Source organism: Tympanuchus pallidicinctus, unplaced genomic scaffold, assembly GCF_026119805.1.
Source record: "Tympanuchus pallidicinctus isolate F22 unplaced genomic scaffold, pur_lepc_1.0 scaffold1, whole genome shotgun sequence".
Lineage (NCBI taxonomy): Eukaryota > Metazoa > Chordata > Aves > Galliformes > Phasianidae > Tympanuchus > Tympanuchus pallidicinctus.
In genome coordinates this window covers 35,312,237-35,334,804 of record NW_026294618.1, presented here as the reverse complement: position 1 = coordinate 35,334,804, position 22,568 = coordinate 35,312,237, and the positions used below count along the sequence as shown (strand labels likewise).

General features: G+C 40.6%; 1 protein-coding gene across 2 annotated transcripts in view; it reads left to right on the top strand.

Moving 5' to 3' along the window:
- BACH2 (BTB domain and CNC homolog 2) overlaps window positions 1-22,568 on the top strand; it is a 182,590-nt gene that overhangs the window by 71,989 nt on the left and 88,033 nt on the right. For both annotated transcript variants that reach the window (XM_052676992.1, XM_052676146.1), the window contains one exon: window positions 10,455-10,559. The gene's annotated coding sequence lies outside the window, so the exon portion shown is untranslated. The remainder of the gene's footprint in view (window positions 1-10,454; window positions 10,560-22,568) is intronic.

Sequence of the window (22,568 nt, the reverse complement as noted above, 5' to 3'; positions counted from 1 at the left end):
AACATAGAAACATCCTAATCTTTGATGTCCTACTTATGGAAATGTCCTACTTATAGAAAAAGATTTCAAGAGATGTATAAATTGTACTTTGTTCTACTCTCATCTTTCTAATACTGCAAGCTGAGCAGTGCTCGTGATGAATTAGATCTGCCCTCTCATTAATGAACTCCAAGTTCTTTTCTGAAGAGAGGTGATAATTATATTTTACTTAAGAAATCACAGCTGCTCCATGGTGCAAGAGCTCCGATGTTGTTTCTTGTATTCTTTCCTTTCTTCACAGATAGAAACGATTTAAAGAATAACAGCTCTCTCTCTCTTTCTAAAAAAAAAAAAAAAAAAGATTAAGTTCTGTTATTGCTGTTTTCCTTGTGAGACAGAGCATTGCTCTCTGTCTTGATTGGTGTTTAAAGCAGTAGCAAGACCCTCGAATTGCTGGTAACTCTATATCATTTGTGTCACCATTGATAGGGAAGAATAGCTTTTAGAAAAACTATTTTTGTTACAGATGTGTAGATGTGAATTTATAGCTTCAATCATGCTTCCAAGAGAAGATCTGTGAAAGCAAGATAGTTAGAAAGCTATATGAAAAAGCTGGCAGAAGGAGTAAAACGTAGGGAGGGGTGGCAGAAGGGAATAATACCTGAAAAAATCTGTCAGAAGCAGAGAAGCCGAGGGAAGTGTTCAGCAATTAAACCTGACCACTCCATGACCAGCTGCTGGCTTCTTGCCTGTTCTTTTTGATTTTGATTCAGCTTCGCCTGCTGTATTTATTCCCACCCTTATTTACAAAAAGCATTTTTATGAGCCTTGGAAGTCAGCGCTTTTTCCAGTTCTCTGCTTTTCATGTGCGTTGGAACATCTGTACGCACATACTTCTCATTTCCCTGTCTAAAGATAGTTTAGGCTAACGTGCCCAAAATACAGCATCAGGGTTCAGTTTGTTGTTGTCTTAGTAAGCACAGAAATATTTTTGAACATTATGTCACCCTGGTTATGTATTTCAGCTGCTGCAGTCTGTCTGTGTCCGGTTTGTCTGGAGCAGTCTTGCTTCCTGGGATCTGTTGCTTTCCTACCCTGAGTCCTGAGTTGCTTAGACTGACCAGGCAAGCACATTGCTCTCTTTCTGTAAGGCTGGCCAATCTTACCCTGGGTGGTAATTTAGGTTTTCTATAGGAAGGATATGACCTCCTCTACTGTCAGCAAAGCTGTGTCAGTGCTGCCCCTACCCTTCCCCCTGCTCCTGCACATGGCTGTCCCTGGAGGCCTTGTTGTGGCCGTGCAAAACAAAGCTCCCTCCTCTCCTCCTGCAGTGCCATCTCTATGCAAAATATTCCTGCTTTTTCTTTCCAAGTCACATTGTTTGGCCATCCCCCCTCGCTCCATCCAACACAGATGCACTACATTAATCTCCTCTGATGATACACGTGTTCCTGTGGTGTGCACTGGAAAAACAGAATTTAGTTATTGCAGACTTTTCCTTATAGATTTAGTTTAATGCCTGTGCTGTGTGAGGATTAACCCTGCACCCTCCTATCGCACATCCTCTGGTAGAAAACTGCGATGGGAACTTTGTGCTGGCCATCTAAACGTTGTGCTTCAGGTGGGCTGGCATCTGGGAGGAATGCTGCCCAGGAAGCTGCTGCAGGCTCAGGTGTTACAAGGGAGCTGGTGCAGAAGCGGCCAGGATCGAAAGATCATAGGTTTTCCAGCATTACTAAATGGATATCAGGAGTCCACATATGTGTGTCAGAATGTTAATTTTTGTCGAGAAATGGAAAAATGCGCAAGTTGTTCATATGCTTAAAAAGTAGCATGCTCATATGCAGTTGTAAAAGCTTTTTTTGCCACCCTAAGTTTGGAAATGTGACAAGAAAGGTGAGTTCCCTGGGTCATCTCAAGTGAGCATCTGTTACAAAAGACTTTGCAGCTCGTTATTAGGTGCTTTCTGTCTAACACTTGTTTTATGGAAGGAGAACCTCTGAAACTTCTCAAAGTCTGAATTTTATTGATGATAGTCATCTTCTGTCCCTGGAGCTGTGAGGACAGTCCCAGGCCTGCAGGAATGCAGTGCTCCTATTCTGGGTAAAGGTGAAGGAATCAGCATCTCCCAGGGAACGGTGTCCCTGGCTTCAGCAGGAAGACTGAGCCGTAACTGTGAAGTGCTGGAATTTTTTTCACTATTCCTAGTATGTCTTTGAAGCATGTGTAGATGGACATCTGTATTGTCACTGCAAGACTGGAAAGAGAATGCAAAAAAATGATTGAATATTCTCAAATATGTTTCGTAGCCCATTGGGTGTTATGGGTATGCAATAAATGACGATGTGGTGTGGTTTCTGTGGCATGTAGTCTCAATGACCTGCACAATTCAGTTGCACCACTTCTGGCAGATCACAGTCCTTGGGAACCCTGTGTCCTACCTTTCCTCACCAGATCATCTATCCGAAGCCGTGTGTGTTGTATGCAGTATGCAGCACCAGTGTGGGTACAAGCTGAAAGAAAACTTTACTATGTTTGACAGTGCCTTTTCAGCTAACGCACTGCCATGATTTACTTGACAGCCGTGAATCCCAAAATTGCTTGATTGCCGAGAGAGACTTAAAACTGTGGAGACAGACATGTGAAGTAAAAAGAATTAAATGCTTAATTAATAAATGTACACTTCCTACTTCATGGAACATGACCTTTTTGCTCTCTCCTGTTTTCTTGAAGGTGCCATGCATTCAAGTGGAAGCTGTTTAGAAACTTAGTAAAGAAACATACGTGTGAAGATTGAGAGGGGTCTGAGTCAAGTGATCTCCTAGACAAATATTGGACCTTTTTAATAAGAAAATGTTTGGGGCTACTAATCTGTAGAAGTTTTTGGCCATTGTTTGGTATCCTAATGATGGTGTTTGTATAGTTGTGCAATTACTCTTTCTCCTAGGGACTAAAATGAGCTTGTTGCCTTTAGCTTTTTGTGGAGGAATTCTCCCCCATTTTTATGGATTCCTTATAAGATTTGTCATTAGAATCCTAATTATGAACTTTGCTATTTCTTTAGTGCCTTCTTATATTATTTCTTTGCCTCACATATGTTGTTTTGTGGTGTGAAGATTTTTGTGAATAAAATCCTTCCTAGTTAAGGAGATGCTAAAGTGTGTGACAGTTCTTATCTTCCCAAAATGGCAGCAATTGACTTGCAATTTTTCATGTAAACTGATTTTCCAGTCAGAAAAGTTTTCACTTAAAGAAAGTAGCTATTAATTACTTATCTATCCCTGTTTCAATATGCCACCGTCTCGTTAAATAGCTCCCTTGTCTATTTCTTTCTGAAACTATAAAGTACTCTTTTCTACAGAACAAGCTCAATGACATCTTGACACTTCCCTGATGTTTTCAAATCCTGGTGGGTTTGAGTGAATTATTGGATTTATTTGAACTTCAGATTTAATGCTTGTAAATATGCACAGATGAAAGCTAAAAAGGTTGACAGAAATGCACTTGCAATTGAAAGTGCTAGTTTTAGCCTAGTTATCTTTGGCAAGGCTCATCTGAGGCTCATCAAGTCCAAGAACTCAAGTGATCATAAATCTGTTTTGATACTAGTAATTGTCTGGTATTACAGCAGTTAGTACTGCCTCTCCTATTGTTATTTTGGTCCCTGGGGAAATGTAAAGTGCAAGTCTGTCTTACAGTGTCTCAGTACTAAACATGCCAAGCATGTGGAGGAGATCCTTATCTTCACTTTGCAGGTGGTGGATAAGGTGCAAGAGCAGGTTGCATGAAAAGGCTGACACAGGTGCTATTTGGTGGGACTTCATCTTCCAAAAAGCTTTAATGCTGAATGGCCCTGCCTTAACTGAACAATGCAATGCTTTCCTCTTTCTGAACAGAAGCACTGTTACTCATGACAGAAACAGAAAGATAAGCCCACTCAAGCAGTGAAGCCTTCTATTAAATCATTGCAATTATGATTTAAAGAGATGAATCGTAGTTTTTTGATAGTCCAAGGATTTGGAAGGTCTGTGAAACCCTCAGACATGGCTTTATTTTAATGAAGGAATTAGTGTAGTGACATTAGATCTGTGTCCATGTAGCCAATTAAGCAAAGCAAGCAAGTGGATGCCATCTCTTCTGCTACTACTTCAACTCCTTTCCTTTGTGAATGTAGTGCTGCCGTGTAGGATCTCCTGCTATACCATATCTCCTGGTACTTGCTGTGGGATTTTGCACGGGAGATGATCAGATCATTTGGTATTTAGTTTTGTAGTTTCACCTGCTTGTTTTGTTTTCTGTTAATAAACTGTGCTTTAATCTTATAAATATGTCATGTCCTACATCTATTTGGGGAGCTAATCCTGTTGTAGTAGGCATCTATTTCAGGAGCAGCCCCGGAAAAGAATAGCATTATTCGAGTGCTTTCCTCCACTGTTGTCTGTAATAGGTTGTATCACCAGTATTTGAGTGTTAGTGTAATGTAAGAGTTCGCAAAGGAAAGACGTTATTTGTTGCATCAACTCATTAAAAATATTCTGCATGGATTTTTCCAAAAGAATAAGCAGATCCAGCATAGCGGGCCTTGTGCCAGGGAACGTAACATCCCCGTGTTACATTAGTTGAAGCTCCAAGTTGCTTTAAAAAGCAATTTTTTATGTGTTTGTTTGGTATCCCTTTAAAAAAGAAAAAAAAGAAAAAAGAAAAAAAAAAAAAAGAGAGACAGGTTTGTGTACAGAAGTAACAAATTAATTCAGTTCTACCAGAAAGTAGGTCAGTGACTGACCTCCCGATAGCATGAGGCAGCAGTTTCTAGCAGAAGTGACAGCTCAGCAGCATGAACCCTCGCTGTCTCCAGGAAACTTGTTTTGACAAATGTAAACATGTTATATCCTGTATTCCTCTTACGTATTTATTTTTTTTTTGTTACTGCATTAGAAACCACAAACTGTCACTCTCCATCCCCTTTCTTCACCCCTTCTAGTCCCCAAAGGGAAATGCCTTGTAACATAGCTAATAATTTTTGCAAGGCTGCGTAATGAGTAAGTCATTCCAGTAGGGCTTTTTTTTGACAGCTGAATTGAGCACTGTAAACCAGACTTGACTAAAATCCAAACCAAAGCATTTCTGATGGTGAGGGAAGTCACTGGGAAGACCGTAACTGGATCAGTTTAGGATTGAGTGAAACTTTTACATAAATGTCTCTTCAACATTTGTGTGGCCAGTGTGATTGGCCACACTGCTGGTCAGACAGTGCTTTGAACAGGTCCTTGCTGCAGTCCTGCAACACCAGACTCTGGGATTCTTCTGTAATTTGGGAGAAAATGCCAAACGATTGTTCACACGTTCCCTGCAGTGCCCCACCACTGCCTACTGAGCACTCCATAAGGAAAAAATGTCTGAGAAGGAGTAGGGCAGGTGTTCATCTCATGGAGATGTCTTTATCAGCAGAGATAAAAGATGAGTCATGGTAACTTCTTTGGTACCTTTCTTGCAACGATTTCTGCAATAAAAATCACCATGGATTGAAAAGTTGAGGAAATCTTCCAGCTACAGTGCTATGTTTTGGCAGATGAGATCCATCCCTGGTCTCTTGAACTGCTTCTTTCTTTTGACAGGTTGCACATGTAAGGTGATGCCATGTGATGTAGTTATGAGGATTTCAGTTTGTACTAATCAAAATGATCTGATTTAAGCATTCTTACCAACAGTTTAATGAAACTTCATATCTCTAGGTTTTCTTTATTATCTAGTTATTTTTTCTGGCACAAGGTGACTGAGAAACATCCAGTGAATCTTATTGTCATTTCTGCATAAGCCATACAAATACTGATTTTTGCTCCTGTGACAGATAAACCTCCAGAGCTCCTCATCTGTGTGTTGCCATTTAACTGATTTTTATGTTTGTTTGTTTGTAAGCATTGCACTACAATAAAACTTGGATGACATTGTCTAAGCCAAAAGTAGAGACATGATTTGGGAGCAGCCACGGGAATATACGTGTTACAAACAAAATTCTAGCTTTGGTAGGGGTTTGATCACAGTGGATACAAGTCAAGCAAGAAACCAGATGGATTTATTTAGCATAGCCAAAAATGGCAATGAGAAGAAAAGGAAAGAAGAGAGTCCTTTTTTTCAATGAATTACATGTTTTGCTTCTTTGCTAATGCTATAGATAATGCTGGCATTGATTGTCACACAGCCCACAACAGATGTAATGCAAAGAAAGTTGTGAAAAAATATAGTAATATATGCAGTTAGAAAAAGACGAGGAGAGGAGCGAATGCCCACGTGCATGTGTCTCAGTATGTTTGTGTGCAGGGAACACGTTTCCCAACCTGCCTTCCAAAGGGTGCTTGCCTTTTGATGTTGCCCTCAGAGTGGCAAATGGTGCTGGCTTTCATGTGATTAAACTCTTAACAGTGCCACTGGGTTTCTTCTGCTTGAAAAGAAGCTCAAGGTGTACTCCAAAGAGACACAAGTGAAGCTATGCTCCCTTTTCCCACCATTTCATGCTCACAGAGCTATTGTTTCCTACTGCCTCCTCTCCTGCACTGAGGAGGGAGATCCCAAAAGGGAATGCTGTCTTTAGGCGGTACTGACCAAAGTTTATGTAGCTTGAGATCCTTTCAGTTCAAGGTAATCTGAGCATCTCAGTCCCTTCCTAAGAACTAGAGCTATTTTTGAAGCCCCCACACAGTAGAAAGCAGCAGGGATTTTCCTGCTTGCCCAAATGCTTGCAGGAGGTCCTGCCAGGCTGCCCAAATGAGCTTCTTCTCTGTTTGATGGTGGGTGGCAGAACAGAGTGTAAGAGATATGATGCGATGACCTTTGCAGAGAGGTGCAGACGGGTGTAGAGCAGAGACAGGAAAATTACCCACCTTTTAGTTAGTCGTTGATGTTGCTTTCCCTGGAAGGAGAGGCTGTCTTAAACCCCAGCAATGTCCTCACTAACTGTTGCACAGGTGCCCAGGGAATTAGAAAGCTGCACCTCTCCTTTTTCTTCTTTCCAGCTAGAGAAGTTGCTTCACATACTGCATCGCATGCATGTGGTGGCAACGGAATACATTTCTCAGTGTATTTCTTGCACTTTGGTTACATGCGTGCATCATCAAGAAAGCAGGATGGACTCATATGTTCCCTTCTGCTTTTGAAACCTTGGTGCAGGCTTTCATCTAACACCTTGCTAACAGCAGTGAGTTGTAAGAGCAGTCACTCTTTGTGATCAAGCTTTGCCATTTTTTCTGTGACAAAACCTGAAGATGGAATGTAGGAGCCAACAGAGCTGCCCTGTTCTACACTGCCCAGTTGCTGAACCCCTCCTGGCTTTCCTGCACTAGCCCTGAGCTGGTCAGTGCAGGCATGAGCTCATGAGTGGGACTTGGCAAGATTTTATCCATGGGGAATAGAAGTTTCCTCTTGATTGCTTTCTAAATGTAGAGCATTCTAAGCTAATTAACATGGATGATATCATTCCAGCCAGCAGCACAAGATAATGTCCATCCTGATTGTAAATGACGTAAACGTCTCTGTTTCTATTAGATGTACCAGAGGGTAATCTGTGTCATTTTTCGGAGTATCACTGATAAATTTTGTGCAGGGATATGTGCATCTTTTCTGCTGGCACAAGTAGATCCATGTGGAGCTACCAGTTCTCTATACGTGTAGTGCAAAAACCCCTGTGTTAGTCCACTGCTGCCATGAAATCAAGCTCTCGAAAGCTCATGCAGCATTTGTATCAGTGCAAAGAGAGCCAACTGAGTTGTGAGAGTTCTGCATTTTAACAGGAAAAAGTTCAGATAAAGAGCAACTGGAGAGCCGGTATGAAATTTCTTTCCCCTCAGTATTTTGCAGAAGCTTCCTTTGGTTGAGCTTACAAACCAGGTTTTGTAGAGAAATGACAGGATTCTGCTTGCACCAATGCAGACGTAGACTAGGGTGGCTGGATGACTTCTGCCAAGATACAGAGTTGCCTCTCTGCAGGAGTCAGGAAAGACTCAAAGCATCTCTTCACTGTATGAATGTTGGGAAAAAATAGGAAAATGAATTCTTTGTACTGCAAAGTTAATTTCCTGAATGAGTCTTCTTTGCATTCAAGTGGAGTGTGTGCTCCAATAGGTGGTGGAGTTTAACAAGAGAATGTTGGTAGTCCGTATTGCTAGTGCAAAAAGTGAAATGGCTTTTTAGTTCATCAACTTCTGCCTGACCTAGGGCCCAGCTTATCCCCCTTTCTTCTCTCCTTACTGGCAGTCTTCATGTCCTGTTCCCTGCCAACATGGAGTCCAGTGGTTTGCCTTAGCTGCTGAATGGAATTGTCTCATTCACACAGATGTCTGCAGAAGTGCCGAGCAACTTAAAGATAAACTTTAAGAGAAAAGATGAAGATAAATTAGTAAAAATACCTTGAACAAGTCAAGATCCTTTCACCAAGTGGATGTGTTGTTTATTTCCGGATGCTCTGGTTTCCCCAAGCTTAGCTCTGTTTTGGAGCCATGCTTTAGGCAGGCGTTTCAAGTTAGCTTGGCTCCTCTCAGCCAAAACTTCCTTTGTGTTCGTTACTGATCCTGGTGTGTAAATAGGCGGGTTATTATTCTTGCCCTGGCCAAGAAAATGGGGAGTTAAAATTCAAGGATGCCATGGGCACAAGTGCTGACTAATGGTTACTGTCTTGAGTACACAGAAATCAATTTGGACCTTGTCTGATGAGCACTGCTGCTTTTTTTTTTTTTTTTTTTTCATATAAAGCAATACAGAAAAATTGAGAAATAAATGCATTCACTTAAGATAACATTGTGTGACAGCTGAGAACAATTAAAACTCTTACTTGCAGCTATATTTTTTTCCTTTCTACAGTAGGTGGGTGGTGTCTGCAGCTCTGAGTAGTTGGGTATTTGTCACGGGTCTGATCTTATCATTCACATGGGAAGAAAAACTGTCATGCAAGGTTATTTATTTTACAGCCTTTTCTCCTGGCTTTGCACAACACACAGATCTTGGTAGATGAGAAAGGATTTTTTATTTTTTTCTTACAAGAGTCTTTTTAGCAATAAACACACGCCTAACTGTAAGAGAAAAAAAGTTTCACAGCCTAACTTGTTTTGTGAAGCCCAAACATTTGTGAAGCTTACAAACCCTCAAACTTTGCATAATGTGCCCATCTCTGATCTCAAACATGAGGTGGCAGAAGAGGGAAGTGTTACTTTTTTTAACCAACAACTTATGACTGTGTCAACACATGACAATTTGTCAAAGCTTTCTGTAGTGGTGCTGTAAATTAATTTTTAGCATCAGTTGTGAGTGGTAAACACTTCATGCGGTGTGAACAGCTCTTAGTACAGTGTGAGTTGTCAGCAGCTTGCTATCTACCCTAAAAGAAAAAAAAAAATGAAGGAGGGAAGGATGAAAGCTCAGTTACCAGTATAAAATGGATCTGAGTCTGCAAAAATTAGACATGTGGTGCTATTTTTTTCTTCCTCCATACCAGTCAACTCAACCTTGAAATGCAGTGCTTGGTTTTTCCAATAATAAGAACCTGGCTTCCAGTCTGGGGTTTGAAAATCACAGCTTTTCATCCTGTGCATGGAAATAGTGCCTGAAAGCATATGGGTTCCTCTATTCACTAGATAGCTAGGTGAAGTTGGGCCCTCTCTTCACCTTTGAGTTGTGCCTCTGTTTGCTTTAAAAGCAGAACGTGTCCTGCATATGTGAGCCTGCTCCTTTGCTGAGAAGTCTCACATAAATGACATAAAATGAAAAAAAAAGATGTCAGGCCAAAAAGAAATATTGAGGGCTGAGTTCAGTCTCTCCCTTGCCTGTCTCCATGATGTTTCTCCTTGCCCATCTGAGCCATTGTGGTTCATACAGTAGGAGTTGACATGATGGAAGAAAATGATTTGGTATGAAAAGCTGGGAAGTACGTACTGTAGAAAACAAGTTTTCAGATATAAACCTATTTTAATCTGTCACTTCAACAGAACAAGTAGTAATAACCTCCCAACCTAACAATGACTGTGAAGTTGAACATTAATTCGTTCAGTCATTGAATTGCTAACTTGTCTAAAACTTGCAAGTGAACACCCACTCAAGAGAGAAAAAGAACTTGGTGCCTAGAGTTCTTGGCCTTGCTGAAATCACCTAGATTTTTTGTCACTAATGCCAATATTTCATTTTGTGTTTCCTGAGAATGCTTCAAGTAGAGCTAGATGAGAAAAGCAGCTGAACCAGGTTGTTGGCTGCTTTGATATGTTCAGTATGTTTTTGTTCTCAAGCACAGTTGCTCTCAGCTCCAGCCCTCTAGGTCAGCTTTGACTGTGCTTTGGCACTTGTTCCTGTAAATGGGCGACACAATTGAAGCTTGGCATGGGAACTTTGTATAGTCCTACTAAGGCTGTTTTTAACCTGATTATGATTTTAGAGAAAAAGATGACTTTATTTGCGTATTTGCTCACAAAGAATTTTGGTTTTATTTCCTTTTCCAGATATAACTGTAGGTGCTTCTCGTGTGAAAGAGCTGAGCCACACCATCCAGTAAGCTGTCTAAAGCAACTGTTGGCTTGCTTGGAAATCACTTCCAGAACTGTGTTGTAAGTATTTTTGCAAAAGCAGCACAAAGTGGTTTCTTCAGTTCGGGAGGATTTTTGATGTTTTGATAGTTCCTTATAATTTCATAGTTTTATTCCAACACCTACTAGACAGCGGCAGTATACATGAGAATATCATCTTCAGACTATGATATCTGAAGAATTTAGCAAAAGTCCATTAAAAGCTTTTACCTGTCTTGCTCCGGAAAACACCCAAATCTAGAAATAAGTTTGGTAAAATACGCATTGATCTCTTTTGTTGTTTGCCAGTACAGTTTTTCATTCTGTGCCATACATGAGTTTTTTTACTGTTCATCCTTGTTTCCATTTTTGCTCTTGAGCATTTTAGCTGTGGGGCATAAACTTTGAGCTGTCTAAATTCAAAGTACTCCGTGGATAGCTGCCCTAAGTAAGCTGAAAAGAGCACTGTTTTGTCTCTTCCAGCATGCTGCGGTATGGACAGGGAACCTCAGTATGCTGTGAGTGGCAGTGGTTTTTATCAGCTGTGTTTGTCTCAGTGATGACTATGTATGTCAATGAAAAATACCCCATTTCTTGTTAAAAGCCAATTGCATTGAGTACAGCATTGTGAGTGTTTACTCTTAAAATCATAATATCATCCCAGAAGAATTCAAGAATAACACCAAGAAAACCTAATTTTGCCATTTTATACCATTACTTTTGAAAACATAATCCATTTGCAGATGTTTATGACCTGAAATTTTACACCTCTTTGATTTCTTTTCTTATTCATTTATCTGCTGCTGATGATGCAGGTTATCTTGATATGAGAACTATTTATGACTTCATTGCATTTCCCTTGAAATGGCCTCTGATAATGTCGTCACTTCAGAGAAAAAGGGTGGGAGCTTTTAGTGACTCAGGACTCAAGTCACTTAAAGTTAAGGACTTTGTACAGGTTGCTCACACTGCTTAGCACCTTGCAAAATATTCCCTGCAGGTTACATTTAGTGTACAAAACCAGTTTTTTTGTTTTTAATGTGCTAATCACAGAGTCTTTCAAACCCAATGGTAAAGCAATTGAAAGCAGATTTCATGGAGTAGGTTTCTTGTTTGTTGATTTCTGTTCTGTGTAGTCAACTGACACACCTGGATTGCTCTCTAGGTGAGTGTGTGTCACAAAAATCTTTGACTAGCTCTGTCAGGTTCCCATACTGTCTTCTCACCATTGGTCTGCAAGTCCTGTGCTTAGTTTAATTCAACATGGGTGGACAAGAGTAGAAGTTCAGAAAGATGTGGTTGTTGTGAATTATGGATTACCTGTGCTGTGGCAAATGGACAGAAAATCAGGGGGTTGCTTTGGGAAAATTCTGTAGAAATTTGGAAAAAGACAAGATGTTTGGTTTTGGCATCTTGCCTGCACACGGTCTGTGTGATGCTGGAATTTAAATCACAACCCAAGCTGATTTTTTCAGCACGGGAAGCACCCTGGGGGTCACAAGTGCCTCTGGTCTTCTCCTGTACAGCATTGCAAGGCGTCCCAGCAGGGCAGCCTGCTATGTCCTGGCCCTGCTGTACAGCTGTCTGTATGCATCAAAGGATGTTTTACAGGGAACCTCTGGTTTTCTTGCTGTTAACACTGTATTTTAATTCATTGTATGTTATGGCTTTTGAGTCCCAGAGGCACCAGGAGCATTTATTTAATTGACCCTGAGGTAGTCACTGCTTGCTTTGTATGCCCAGATCAGACTCGGTGTCCCATGGCATACTACTGAGGCTGCTGTGCAGTTTTGTTTCTACCAGGTTCCTGAAGGACTCACTACACCACTGTGGCTTTCTGCCTCACGTCCTTTGAATTCAACTGCATTAGTCTCTTTAATGGTGTCAGAAGGCCAGAGGGACATACTGTCTCTCTTTGAATCCTCAAAGAACAAATGTGTGCTTTTAAATAGTTAAAAAGAAATGTTAATTATGATTCACAGATAGTTTTAACCCAAATATTAAGTAATATCAAATGCTGACGTTTTCAATCAGTAATTGTTTTTCCAGCTGCTGAGTGGGACTAACTATTAAATATTTTTAGAAGGTTATTTTTGCAGCTGCTCAAGAGCTTTAAGCATAAAAGTCTTAGGTTATTTTGTCGGGCTTGACAACCTTGGCTGCACAGTGGGCAAAAGTTAATGACAGTCTGTGGTGAAAGTGGAATGGTGACATTCTTCTGATACACCTTGGTTAGTTGTGGAAGGTTTGGGCTGCATCCAGATAAGCTGAAAATAGCATTTTGGGCTCTTTTGAAATTTTGTGGTTTTTCAACATTTTCTGACAAAAATCTACAGTCTTTTTTTTCTTTCTTACTATGTTGGTTATTACACATACATGAAAATTAGTTTTTTCCTCTCTGTATCTTGAGAATTTTTGTGTTTCATAGAGTGTGAATTATTTTATGAAATAATGGTTTGTCTTGTAACAAATAATATAATACTACAGAACTTTGTCTTAGAAATGTATATAATGTGCCTTTTAATAAGAGATTTTACGAGCTTTTCAAATATCAATTAAAGCACCAATCATGGAGGAACACTGTTCTCACCCATCAGAAAGACTAGTTAGATGCAGTACCCTGACTGTAAGTACACTGCTCACATTTACACAGTGATTCTTCAGTCAAACTGGTAAAATATTTTCATACAATGGCTTACTGGTAGCTTTTCTTCATCTGATTGCTCATTTTGTTGTAATGCCTAGCAGTGCTGGAGAATCTACTTTGGAATATAGCTTTTCTGTGCATCTCCTTGCTTTGGTTTCCCACTAAATCTATTCTGTTGTCTCACAACACTGATGTTTGCAGCAAACATTTGCTGTAATTCATGGAAACTATGAAAATACTTTAGAAAATCACTGATATATTTTGATCAGGCCATAATTATTAGCACAGAATGCACAAAGAACACTGAGACACTGAGAGCTAGAGAAAAGCTGATGCTGGTGGGGGAAAAGGTGAAATACTGAAGGTGAAATTCTGTTTAATATTCAATTGTGGGCTTTTTAAAGCCAAATTAAAAAAAGAAGTAGAATAAAAAGCTTCCACAAAGCAGAAGTGTGAGTGAAATGAAACGTAGTGGCTAGACAAATGAAAAAAAACCCAAATACATTCATTAAACAACACACCAAATTGAAATTTTAGAGCTCCAGTAGAAAAGGTAGTCTGTCGGCCACCCAGCTTGGACAGGGCACCCAACTGGAACTCATGGTCTGGGTTCATTTACCCGCCTTGGTCACAGGTTTCCTGTGTGTTCTCAGGCAATCTTTTTCATCTGCCCCATGACTGACTTCCTCATTTTTAAAACAGAGATCGTCGTCCTCCCTTCCGGAGGTGTGCCGTGAAGGTGCAGCCTACTGGTGCTTTTAAAAACATGAATGTTGCAATGGGAAGAGCCAGCCTAGGGACTCGAGTGAGAAGTATGAGCTTCCTCACAAAGAAAAATGGCCTGTGCTTCTGTTATTTACTTTCTGGGAGTAGATAGAAGGGATTTTCAGATCTAGAAAGGTTTTAGTGATTTTTTTTTTTCTATTTTGGATCTTTCCGATCTGTTTGTCATGGAATTTGGCTGTCCCTGTGCAGCAGCAAGCAGTTGGAATATTCCTTGTCTCTCACCTTTCTCCTCACGGTCTGCCTCCTTCTAGCTTTGAGTCATTCTTATCTGCTTGACACACACGACCCACACAAACCCAACTGGATCAGAAATGCAGATTCTGTCATCTGCTGAATTACACAGAGATCTCTTGACATTTAAATATGAGTGTGTGTAAGAAAGAAACTGGAAAATGCTTGAGCCTTTTCAGCAGGTTACCTGAAGTGACCCTTAGCTGTTGAAAAAGGCACTATGAGGGAGCCATCCGTCACCTCGTGGCCTCCTGGCAAGATGTACATTGGCACATTGTTGCTTTCACATGATGAGGGTATCTCAGTACTAGCACTAGCACTACAGTTAGCCTTCTGCTCCTCCACTCAAGTCCCTAATAGGCAAATATTCATTTAAGTGATTTCAATATGAATCTCACACGGATGCTAATTCTGAGTAAGGAATCAGAAATGACAAGTCACATGCCTTTTGATGTGTCCTTTTATCTCATGTGGGTTGATATTTAAACTTTTCTCAGCATTTACAGGAATTATTTTTCTCTGGGAAGACGGTGTGGAGCTCTGTACTTTCTTTCTCTTCCCCCCTTAGTAATGCTCTTCTTTAGCCACTGACAAGATCATGAAACTACAAACAGGTTTTCATTCTGACCAAATCCACCTTTTGTTTTCTCTTTGATTCTGCTACGACAGCTGTTTCTGTTTTCTGTCCTCCCACCTTCTTTATACCTTCTTTTTGTTTTGGCCATGTTTTTGCAAACCTTCCTTTGACTTGACCCTCAATTCTTGGAGTTGCTGGGGTTAATGAGAGATCTTCTTCATTGGAACCTGTGTAACCTTCCCATCCATTATGTATTTCAGTCTTTTTCCCATGGACACAGAAATGCCTCCCCTGCTTTCCTCTGAGATCTGTACTATCCCAGATGTTTTTCTGCCACCAGTTCTCTGTCTCCAAAGTCTTCCCTTCTCTGCTTGCTTCTTACTTTTGAATGGCAATCTTTTCCTTGGGAAATTTGGCTTATCTTCACCAACTGTTTGTCAAATTGCTTTCCTGTTTATATTTCTCCACCATTTATTTCATTGCACTAGTTTTCCCTCTCTCATGGAGAGACTTGTGAGCAGCCTTGTTGATTTAGGTCAGGGTACTCCCATTTTAGGTGAATAAAGAACCAGCTTCCCATTTGGAGAGAAGCATTGCCCCTCTGGGTCGGCTGCTATATCTAATTTAAACATCTAAATGTGAAGATATTCAGTCGCGGGAAGAGTGATGTATCATCCCTTCAGAGACTGGTTAACTCCATCCCCAGCCCTGAGAAAACATGGCTGTGCTTGAACTTTGCTGCTGCTGCTGTTGCTGCTGACCATCTCCTCTCTGCTTGTAGTACTTTTTTCTTTACCAATTGGAAATCCTGGGAATTTGCTCTCCTTATAGCTCTGAAGGAGCGGTGCCTGAAAGCTTGGCAATTGCTTAGTTGTCTGTTGCTGTTTCAACCCCATGTCTGAGCTACAAGTATCTAATTGTCAAAGTAACTTAGTCTTTCACACAAGAAGTGATTTTCTTCCTGGAAATCGGGAAGCCTGCCATTTAACACACTGTAATTGACTTCAGCTGAAAGATTCAATATACTTATCTAGGATTATGGTTCAATAAAATCTAATTGTGCCTAGAGCAGAAGGACTCATAGAAAAGCTCAAGGATTGTCGTCCGCGTTTGCCTGGACAAGCTAAATCACATCTTCTGATCCTGACAGTTGAGGTTATGCCACTTCTTGACCTGTCCATCCTCGCAGCATGTTGGCAGGAATAGTTTCCAGCAGTCTTGTTTCACACATGGGCAAAGCTGAGTGTCTGACACACTGTGCAGCATTCTTTACTCAGTTTTACATGACTAACTTTCTCATTTCAGTGTGCCCTCCTGGTGTCGGGGTTGGGGAATGGGAAGTAAGCTCTGTCTGGTTTCATTATGATAGTGACGATAGCACAATCCACGATGTATGGGAGATTAAAAGCCTTGTAACCTTACAGACCAAATTGTTCACAAGATCAAAATCTGAAGTCAGAGCAGTGCCTAAACATCCTCTTGTCTTGCCTCACCCAGTGTAGAAATAAATAAGGGAAAACAAATATTTATTCAGAACATCCTCTCACTGTTTACCAAGTAGGAAGCTTTGTTGGGCCAATTTCTGCATATAAATACCCACTGGCTATCATGTATTGGCTTTTATGACTCTATACTGTAATAACAAAAAGCCTTTTTGCCCAAGTATTTATTAAAGTGTTTTTGTAAGCCACTCTGATCAAATGGGAAAGCATTCAATTTCATTTTTCACTTACAGAACTTCAGGAAAAAGCAGAGACTTTTTCAGTGTGATGAGAACATGGCGCAGGTAATTAGTAATTTGGGATGATGGCCTAGTAGGTTGTGTGCCCAGTATCCTTGTGACATTCTGAGAACACAAGCATTGTTACTCTTCCGAGAGATGTTTCCCAAGCCGTAGCCCTTGACCCAAACTTGACTGTACATTATTAGCTGTTCTCACCTGGTGCTATTCTTCTTTTCTCAGATATTTCTGTCAAGATTACACCATTGCAAACAGGAAAGGAGAAATATGCTTTCAGACCAAAATAATTGATTTTGTTGGTTCTGGCATGCTGACTATATAAGCAGTAAAATATTTAATATTGCTTGTTACAGCATTTGCAGTATTAATCATTCTTTATGCAACTCCCTATTTTTTTACAAAAATTAAAACAAATGCCAGGGCTGCAGAGAGTAATAAAACAAGGTAATCAAGGCAGAATAGGCAGGTTCAGTGATATGAGTCAAAAATAAAACAAAAACCACCAAAAGCCATGAGAACTGGAAATAGAAGCTCTTCTCCATGGCTATACTATGGTTCTTAGGAGAAGAGCAAAGAATTTCATTACAGAAGTGAGCTGACACTAACTACACTTCTATTTGCAGAGGGCATGAAACTGAAGAAGAAAATAAATGAAGTGTCCAAGTTTTATGTTTGAATTAAGCTGATGCAGAGAACTAGACAGACATTTAGCATACAGTTTTTCTTCATTCAGTAATCTTTCTTTTTGAAATGCTTCTGTTTTGCCTTGTCTGCCATGCCTTTATTTTTTTCATGTTGACGTTCAGGAGATGGTTCAAAATGAACCAAAAAGCTACCGTGGCAGATACAAGCAACCCTACAAACTTTGCCCAGTTGACATGTGTCAGAACACTGATGCAGCTTCGTACACTACTTACTCACATGCAGTGCCAGACAATGAACATTTTGTTAGTATTGGCAACTCCTGAACTAAGTAGGATTTTTTACTGGTTTGCTTGAGAGTGCAAAGTGCTTTTAATTTCCATTCTTCTGTCTGAACATTGCCACCCTTGTACCTTGGAGTAATAAAACTTCAAAGAGTTGATAAAAATTACAGTTGAAGGCAGATGTTATTCCAGGTCGGAAAGATAAAAACCAGTGCTAGCCAAATGCAGTCATCTTATATCTAACCAAAATACTGTGTCTCTTCATATTTTGGGAATGTGTTTCCATTTCTCTCTCCGGAGTAACTAACACAGATGAAAGCACTGTTCATAAAAATACAAGATTATCCAAATATTTTGCAAAGTTGATGACACTTGGTTTCTGTGCTGAATATGGATAAAACTGTAAGTTTATGGACATCATTTCTAAATCACAAGTGAGATTGCATCTTGTTTAGTATTCTCACCATTTTGTTTCATAAGTATATCTATGAAGTAATTTTTTACTTCAGAAGAGCTTGTAAATTTCTTGCTTTACGATTTTTTTTAATTTGTCATTTAAAATGCAAGACTTTTATTTAAATCTACCATATCCTGTCAAACTCGACAGAGAGAAAGTATAGTGTTTTGCAGATATTCTTAGTTTCAAGTCCAGTTGTGTACCACTGTTAGGGAAGTAAAATGTAATGTCATCTCCAGCCCGTAAATCATTTTCTTTCCCCTTTTTATCGTTTTGTTCCATCTTTTCTTCTGCAAGACAATTTTAGATTTTTTCTGTCTCCTTGCTTTAATAGCTATCATTGTATTACTCTATGCAGTCTTCATTTAGATGGGTCCTCCTTCATTTTCTCCAAAGTATAGGGAGGATCTGGGCATCACATCAGCAGTGCAGACCATTTATCTACTGTTAAATTTTTCAAATATTGCCCCATAATCTATAAATTATTGTTCTATTTAACCGAGCTCTGCTTTCAGTTCTGATCTGTGTGGTCAGCCTAGTGCTCCTGCCCAAGTCCTTTCTTTTCTATTTTCATATTGATACTGTAGCCGAATCCTCTTTCTTTTTAGGTCTCATACCTTTTTCACTTTTTGATTCCTCTGTTCTAATGATGTTACTGTTCCAGGCAGATTACTTGGCAGTGACCCACAGTGTGGCTGTCGAGTGTCATCTGTATCCTGGTAGAAGGAACTGCCCTGTTTGTGTCACTTTTGCTTTAGAAAATGCCACTAGAGGCATTTGCGGTCTCACTTGATCTTTGCTTGTTTGGAAGATGTGAAAATAATTAATCATAGAAATGGCTTATTTTGGGGAGGTGTAGCCTGAGGAAGGTAGACGTGTGAGAGTATGTGTTTGTTGGTAGTGTCAGAAAGGGAATCCCTCCATTGGGAATCACTGTTACCTGAGTACTAGTGTCAAAAGATGGGAAATCAGTGTGCTCTGAAACTTCATTGCACCATGATTCTTCTTATATCAGTCTCTTCCCATAAGACACTTCACTTCAGAAAAGTGCAGAGAGAGGGGAAAAGAGAAGACTATTTTGGGGGGAGAAGTCCCATAGAGGAAGGAGGGAACCCTTTGTAGCATTTAATGCCAAGAAAATGCAATAAAATCAGTGCTTCCACTGAGAGTTGGCAGCGTATTCTTTCTGTAACAAGACCTGGTTTTGGTTTCTTTGTAGTACAGCCTGATTCAGACTGTAACGAGTTGACTGGAGAGACTGAAATCTGCTTTTGACAGATATTTCCCATGATCTGGCAAACATAAATACTCTTGTAAGCTGACAGGCAGCTTGTTTACATGTAAAAGAAAAAATAACACCAAAAAAACACACACACTCAGACACAAAGCAACATTCGGATCAGTCATTCTGATCAAGGCAGTGTCAATTATTAGGCTGTAAAGGGAACTGATGACTCAACTTAGGCACAACACTGCGGCGGTCTCCGATTTTCGGTTTCAGAACAGATTCTTTTCAGGAATTATTTTCATTTACACCTGATGTTCAAACCTGCTTCTGGAAGCGTATATCATTTTGTGATCACAATCCAGGAAACCAATGTCAGCATGTGCTGTTTTTGTGCAGAATGGAGAACACCTCCTTGTTCCTGAGTGGACATTGGGCATCAGGTGGGAGAGGGCTTCCATGACCAATCGCATCATATCAGGACTGTACCCACAAGCAGCCAGGATGTCAGTCACAGCATTAAGTTCATTGATCCGTGTGCATCCATAAAATTGAAAAGATCTTTGATTCAGAAGAGAATATTTTGATCAGATCCCGTGCTTAGTAATTCCAGCAAGTGCACTTGTAAAAATGAGTGACTCAGAAATTGAAATGCAAAGCATTTCTCTGAACGGTGGCCGGAAATTGGCTCTGAAAACTGAAACAAAGCCCAGACCGCAGCTTTATCTATTTACTTATTAATTTTAGATATGCGAAAATCCCTTTGTCTTTGGGAGACATTCTGATTCTTCTTGTAGTGCTTGCCAATGCAATCCTTAGGCTATATGATCAACCCTGTCAGGACTGCCTGACACGTCTAATTTTTGGTTTAAAACAATGAGTTCCCCGTGAATGGTTTCATTGCCTGTAGTGCTGTCTGATTCTGTCACAGCGTTCAGTAGAAGTTGGTGGAAGTATTAGACAGGACAGGATGTTGGAATATTTGAGGTCATGTAATATTAAGGAAGAAATCCACACTAGTGGAGTCAAATGGAGCAGCTCAGCTGCTGATTACCCAATGTATAAGTTATATATACGGCATACAAGGGTATCTCTCTCCTCCAGCATGAATAAATCCAAATGTTTCCATTAGTTACATGTTGCCCTGCCTCTTGCAGTGCAGATTGTGTTTCACTGCTGGATGCTTACTCCATTAGCACAGAGAGCCCCTTGTACTGTCAGCTTTTTGGTGTTAGTGGGGGAGGTTGCTGCAAAAAAAATACTTGGAAATCAGTGCATTGGGTTATGGATATCCTAACAGCACAAGGCTAAGAAGAAAGGAGAGTTGTGCTTATACCACAGGGAGGATGGAACCCATATCTGTGTTCTTGTCCTCATTCTGCACCCACAGTATTTCTGCTTTCCTCTCTGTCGGCATCTGGGCACCTGCTGTTTGTCCTTGAGAGTGAGTTTGGATGCTCTGGACTCACCACATAGCCTTAGACAACATAGGAGCTGTTTCCTTGGTTGCTGTTATGCATTCCGAAGCCCACAAATGAGAATCATGGCAGAGGAAAACAAAGTGATATATGTGCTTAAGGGACTTGCAATTCCCATGGCAGGGCTAGTGAAGTAGTACTCATTTCAAAGAGAAGACAATCTGGGTGATTTTTCTTAATTACTGTTTACCTAAATAAATAAATAATGCATATTCATGGCTTTAACTAAAGTAACTGATGTTGAATTGTTTACCTCTCCAGAGGATAATTATTAGGGTGGGGTGGGGGGTGTACCAATTAATAATAAAACATCTAGACAAGATTACTGAATGTTCTGATTAGAATAGTAAACATTATGCTACAAATAAATGTAAATGCATGGAGCTGCCTTGAATTAAGGAAAAAAAAAACAATACTTTGCTATCCAAAGAAACACGCTGAGCAGCAGCAGCTCAATTGAAGGGGCTGTCGTCTTTAAGCTATTTTATATCACAAGGAGGTTGTTTCAGCATAAAGTTAGCTTCCTTGGTATGTTGTCCCTCAGTTCTCATCCAGAACAAAAGCACACAAATACTGGCATTCACACAGATTTGTGCAGCAGCTGTAATACCCATCAGCAGCGCTTTGAGTCTGTTGTGCGTTGATCCTTAAGCCCAGTGACAGAGAGTGTTTCATCTGTTTATATCAGTAGTAAACAAAACCTTCACTTGTGCTGTGAGCCTTCCTTCCACCTCCTTCACACAGTTCTTTGAATGAAATTCTTTGCTCATCTGAGAGTTTTAAATTTGGACCCATCTTTTCATGTCTTTTGGCTATGGTTTCTTATCCAGCTAATCAGCTCAAAGAGAGCTTGTGATGTATATAGGATTTCTGTGGCAGCTGCATACCATTAGGCTGAACGATTTAAAAAAGCATAATTGTAGTTTAATGCAGTAAATACATACGAATCTACTGGTTTAACATATAGTAGCAAGAGAACCGAGCCTTGGACTGGAGAGTGCTTGCTTGACTCTGCACAGATGGAGTGTGCAAGGATGGTGGAGCTGGCCTACCCCATAGTTTTATCAGTCTCCAGCTCTTTTGGACCAACAGAGGAGTGCAATTGAGCAGTGTAGTGCAACTGCACAGGGCTAGGGGAAGAAAGTGAGTATAGAAGATGAGCAGAAAGGAGATTGTGATGTGGAAGGGCTGGGCTCTCCCTGCTCAGCTGAGTCTCTCACAGCCGGTCTTAGAAAAGCAAGATGCTGTTCTCTCCATGCCCTTCTCCAACATGGGCCCCAGAGGGAGATCTTCAGGGGATGAAGGCACCCCAACCTCCTCTAGACGAAGTCGTTCCATTTTGAGGCAGCGTCAGGAGTGCCTAGTGCGCTCTCTGGCACTTCTGCCCCTGGCTACTTTCTCATCTAGAAACCGAAAAGAGGCTTTTCTTTAACTGGAAGTGCGGTCTGACTGAGATGTGGTGGAGCTTTCCCTCATGTCTGTTGTTAGTGGAAGTGCCTGGCTGCACTCCGAAACAAAACATGATGTCGAGGAACAAGAGCTGGCAGAGGGGCATGATGAGCTGCATCATCCCTGCCAGAGATGGCAAGAAGGGCCTGGTGATTCCAGTCCTTCTGAGTTCCCTGCAGCTCCTTCTGGCTCATGATTTTCCCTGTGCATGTTTTCTTTTTCTGCTGTGGTGGCTTTTTCCCTGACCAACCTGCTTGCTCTGCAGTGTCTGTGAGTGGTATCCACACCAGAGGACAAGGATGTTTATGCTGGGATAAAGCTCTTCATCTGCATCCTGTTCCACATGGCAGAGGGGCCAATGTCATAAGAATAGTTATTTTTCCCAGCTGAAAAAACCTTTATGGGTTCCCTGCAAAAAGATTTCTGTGGATAGAAATACCCATCTCCACTGCACATTATTTTTTTTACATTTCTGAGAGTTCAGACCATGCACTTGCTGGTGAAGCCGGCAGCAGCCATACCCGAGGTTGTGCT